Source organism: Dendrobium catenatum, unplaced genomic scaffold (assembly GCF_001605985.2).
Source record: "Dendrobium catenatum unplaced genomic scaffold, ASM160598v2 fragScaff_scaffold_82, whole genome shotgun sequence".
Classification (NCBI taxonomy): Eukaryota; Viridiplantae; Streptophyta; class Magnoliopsida; order Asparagales; family Orchidaceae; genus Dendrobium; species Dendrobium catenatum.
In genome coordinates this window covers 290,570-296,193 of record NW_021318544.1, presented here as the reverse complement: position 1 = coordinate 296,193, position 5,624 = coordinate 290,570, and the positions used below count along the sequence as shown (strand labels likewise).

Sequence of the window (5,624 nt, the reverse complement as noted above, 5' to 3'; positions counted from 1 at the left end):
GTTTGGTCACATAAAACAGCGGCCTTGTGATGACCCGGTTAGGAGTGTAGAGGTATTAGATTTGACTTATGTTAAGAAAGGTAGGGGTAGACCTAAAAAGACTTGGTTAGAAAATATTAGGAATGGCCTTTCTTTATTAGATTTAAACAAGAATTTGACTTTTAATAGGACACAATGGAGAAAAAGGATTCATGTAGCCGACCCCACGTAGTGGGATAAAGGCTTTATGTTGTTGTTGTTGTTTTTGTTGTTGCTTATGCTTTGGCGAGCTTTGTGATTTGCTTGACAAGTCATTGCATTCGTCACAAACTAAGCAATCTTTTCCCGTATCTTCAGCTTTTAGAACAATCGTGTCACCTACATCCAAAAGTCTTTAACCCAAACTTTGCTCGTAGGTAATGAGTGAGCCAATCAAATTATCAATAGAATAATCATTCAATTTTTTGATTCACAAATAGCAAAAATTTTAGCATCAAACTTATCCAGTAGACAACGAAGAATTTTGTTAACTTTTTCAAAATTTAAAAATTCTTTTCCTAAAACTTGCAATGATGTCACAATTTGAATAAACCTAGTATACATGTCTAAGATCGTCTCATAAGATTTCATGGAAAACAATTTAAAATCATGCATTAATATATTCAACTTGGATTGCTTGATTTCACTAGTGCCTTCATATATAGTGTGTAATTTATCCCAAACTTCCTTACTAGTAGTGTATGTGGATACTAATATAAAATCTTCAGAATTTAAAGTATAGAAAAAGCAATTTAAAGATTTTACATTCAATTGAGCATCGATTCATTCTTGTCTATTCCATTGACTAAAAGGAATGTAAATTTTAATTCCATCTATAACACATGACAGTGAAGAATAACCAGTTAAAATCATATGCTACATGTGAAAATCAATCGATTGCAAAAAAATAGACATGCAAATATTCCAAAAATCAAATGTAATATTTTCAAATTAAGGTGGTCTGGTGATTGAATAACCTTCTGCAATAGTACGATTATAAAAATTAGCCATGAATCCAAAATTCAAAAACTTTCAAAAACTTATTTTATGAATCCTGCTATGATACCACTTGAAAGTGCTCAGATGACACTAGAAAGTGCTCTAATACTACTTGAAAGTTTGTTGGGGATATTAGGCCTCTTATGAACTAGCCCAAGGCTAATAAAGAGAGAGGTGAATTGGAAAAGAAGAATCTTTAAATCAAAACACAAACCAAAACCAATATCACCACAATAAAATAAGTGCAGAAATTAAATGCGGAAGTAATAAAGAAAGAACACATCGGATTTATAGTGGTTCGGTCAAACCTTGACCTACGTCCACTCCTCGGAGGCACTCTCCGTGTATTGCACCAAAATAAGTGTCTCTCCATTAGCCCCCACAGCTAGGCGGAGAAGCCCTTACAAAATCACTTCCACCATCCTCGATGCGGCAGAGTCGCCGGGTCCTTTGACACCAAATAGATCTTCTTCTTTGGTGAGCTTCCCTCGAGACAAGCCTTGAATCCGATGGTATTCAGGTGCGAGCTTGCCGGAGCAATCGTGTGGAACCCCCTCCACACTCCCTTGAGTCCCCACTCACAGGATCTTCTCCCTCTCTCAAACTTCACCCTTTCCTCACTCCCTTTCAAGCTTTCTCTTCAAGTTTCCCCCAAAAGAACGAAGCTACAATGGCTGCCAAAGACACTTATAAAGTGTCATGTCATAGCTTTAATAGAAGATCTCAAAATGAGATCATTAATACAAGTCGCTGACATTATCGTCTTGGATGATAGGCATATCGTCCTGTACGATCAGTACAATTTAAGCTCATCAGCCAGGACCGATTTGGGACAATCAGAAGAAAATTGGTTACATCATCCTAGCCAATCTCACGATCGTCCCGGAAGATTAGTTTAAAATTGATTTCAATCATCCGATCATTGCCCGAAAATAATTCTGGCCGATGTAAATTGCCCAGGAAATCGCCCTGGCCGATCCTAAGATCATCCCGGACGATGTGATCATATAAATCAGCCATTAATGCTTTCCAAAGATACCAGATCAATTTAGGCATAATTTAGTTAGATCATCTTGGACGATGTGTATATCATCTTGGCCAATTTTTTAAAATAATGAATATCTAATCTGATCATGGCTGCTGATTCTTTCTGAATTGAGCTTATCATCCTGGCCGATACAAGTATCATCCAGGCCAATCAGCTTATGATGACTGCCTTAATGAGGATGCCCTAATTAGAGATTCTGCTTTTGGACAGATCATCCAGACCGATATAAATATCATCCCGGATGATGTTACCAAAAACAGTAAACTCTAGGGAACAGTAAAAAAATCTTCAAAGTTGCAAAACATCAGGAGCCACTTTAAATACAATAGACTCAAGAAAGAAAAAAGTGTACAAACTGACTCAGACCTAGTCTACCCAATCTTGAGCTGGTTCCAAATTACAGTCTGATCGTGTGGACCTGAAATGTTAGTAAAAAAGGCATCATAGAGAAATAGAAGTGTTTTCTATCATCAAAATCATAAATCATGAAAATAGATCCGCAACACCTGATACTATTGCTGTCTCTTATAATAGAATTATTTATTGGACTAAACCCTTGGTGGGGTGTTTCAAACTCAATACAGATGGTGCTAAAAATATTATTGAAGCAGGGTGTGGTGGCATTATTAGGGATACTAAGGGATTTTTCATTAAAGTATATGCGGGTCCCTTAAATGCTATTAATACTATTCAAGCTGAGTTGGACATCCTTTTGTATGGGATTCATCTTTGCAATTCTCTTGGGATTAATAACTTGTGGGTGGAAGTGGATGCGATGCTCATTATTCATTACATTAATGGTCAATCTTCTGCTAATTCAGATAACTTTTATAGGCTTAGAGATATTAAACATTTCCTATCTCTTATTTCCTTTAAAATTTCACATATTTTAAGAGAAGGGAATGTGGTGGCCGATTTTTTTGCGAAAGGGGTTATAAATTAGTTAATTTTGTAGAGTAAGAGGAACACAATCTTCCTAAAGAAGCTAAAGGGCTTGCTATATTAGAACGTTTGGGTTTTCCTTATATTAAGTTGCATTAGTTATGGTCAGGTTTTTTCTATTTCTTTTCTTTTGGTAGTGCTTCTTTTTTGTTCGGCTGAGCCTTTTCCTCTTGGCTTCTGTTACTTGGATGGATTGGTGATTAATTTTACTCATGCATTTATGGATTGGAGTTTTATGGCTGCTATTTTTTGGTTTCCTGGTGTTATTCATTTTTCGGATATACATTATGGAGTTCTATTTTTCTTTGACATTGCTTCATTCCTGCTTGAATTGGACTGTTCCTCCTGATTTTTGTTACATGAATGGTCTGGTGCTATTTTTTATTCAGGTTTTTGTGGGTTGGACTTTTATGGTTGTTGTTTTCTAGTTTCATGGAGATCCTAATTTCTTGACTAACAATTTGGTGTTTTGTATTGGTTTGGGTGTTGGTTACGGGTTCTAGTGGAATCTGTTTCTATTTTGCTGTTCTTTTAGAGCTGTTTTATGGTTCATCTACATGGTTGTTAGCTGTTTGATTGCTGGGATCATTTGCATGAAATTTCGGTACTGCAGGTTTGGGATGGCCAGCTCTACTTGTAATTCCCATTTTGGTTTGTTGTGTATTGAATTTGGGGTCAGTTCTATTTAGGTTTCATTTTATATTATCCGCTATACTCATTGTTTGATAGGTGGTGCTACTCTGGTTTCTCAGTGGCTTGTGTCTGGTTACTTCATATTATTTGCCATGAGACTTTTGTTACAGCTCCTGCCTACTGATCACCGTCTTGGGTCTTCTTCTTGCAATTCTGATTTGGGTAAAACCCGGTTGCAGTTACGATATTGGTGCACTAGCTCCTTACTTGATCTCAATGAGGTTATTTCTGTTATCTTCAGGGAAGTTTTACTACCATTATATCCTTTACCACATTTTTTCTGCAAGATTTTGCATCTCTTATTTCAGTACACTTGTCATATACTTTCTTTTTGCTGGAGGTTCCTTTTTGTACAGATTTGCTGCCCAGACTTGTGGTGTTACAATGATTGCAGAGGGAGTTTCTCCACCATTTTTTGGAGCTTTTGGAAGGTGAATTACAATTTTTGCAGGAAGTTTGTGCTGATCGTTTTAATCTCTTTCTTCCTTTTTTGGGTGTTGTCTTCTTGCAGCCCTAGAATGTTCTTAGGCTTTTTTGTATATCATAGTACAAGGAACCACCGGCTCTCAGGTTTTATTTCTCTTTCTTTTGTAGCTCTTAAGAGCATTAGTGAGTTGGAGGTTCCTTTTAAGAACCTTGTAACTGATTTTTTTGATATTAACTCGTAGGCCCCTCAGCGGGTTTTAACTTTAAGAAAAAACTCTAGCATATTAAATATGTCTGAACATGGTTGCTTGTTAGAGAATTTTTTTTACAAGATTATCAGTTTACAATATAATTTATAAATCACAAAATAAGAGTTGGAATTAAATATTTTTACTAACTATAGCTTTACATGCAGGGAATGTATACATCCACAAATACCACAATTGGAAATTGTTGGCTTTGCTAAGAGTATTTCAAAGCTATATACATCAGAGATAAAAGCGAGGTGGCTATCACACTTCATCCATGGAAAGTTCAAGCTACCAACCAAAAGATGCAGGAAGAAGAATGTGATGGAGTGGGAGAAGCATGTGAAGAAATATTTTGGAAGCAGATATAGAGGATCTTGTATCTCTACTCTTCATATTTGGAATAATGGTCAGTTGTGTAAAGATATGGGCTGCAATCCAAGGAGGATGAAAGGCTTTCTTAAAGATTGGTTTTTACCTTACTATCCTACAGACTATGCTGAGCTTGATTGAGATGAAGGATAAATAAACAATGGTGTAATTGTGAAGTTGATTATTGCAGTTATTTTTTAAATGATTGAAGTCATATAAAAGTTAATTTTTTTTTTGTTTCTTATTTGTTTAAATGTCATTTGGAAAAGATGAATTTGATCTTAGGAAATATGGAGTTGTTAGCCCGTTGGCAGGATCAATTATTTAAGCATATCAATTTAGACTTTATTTGGGACGGCTTTATTATTGCATCTTTTTAAAACAAAAATTTAAATGTTTGTTCTAAAAACCCGCTTCATGAAGTAAATGTAGCATTCAAGAAAGAATAGGAAAGGAACAATCCATAGCAATCGAAGACCAATTCATTATAAAAATGCTCACTATTACTCAATTCATTCTAAAAAATTAAATTAGACATACATTCTTTTTTGAACCTCCTAAACAGTTGCATTTAATGAATCATATGCATTCAAGAGGTAGTGAACCTTAATGCAGTTGATTGCACCAATTTGCTCATGGAAAGTTTCAATCTTCTAGCATTAAGGTGATGACGACTTCATCATTTACTATATTTAATGTTCATATATATAATTTATGATAACAAAACATTATTAAACGCAACATCCATCATTTGCCCTACTAACTTGTTGCTCATAACCCATATTAACTAGAGTCAAGACAAGTTAGGTGAGTTGTCCTAAGGGCAGTCATAGTCTGGTTAAAATTTAATCATAAAATGATTTAGGCAAGTTAGGTGA

At 35.4% G+C, this 5,624-nt stretch overlaps 1 pseudogene; it reads left to right on the top strand.

Moving 5' to 3' along the window:
- The window catches only part of LOC110093073, a 34,616-nt pseudogene extending 29,729 nt beyond the window's left edge, over window positions 1-4,887 (top strand).
- The last annotated feature ends 737 nt before the right edge of the window (window positions 4,888-5,624 follow it).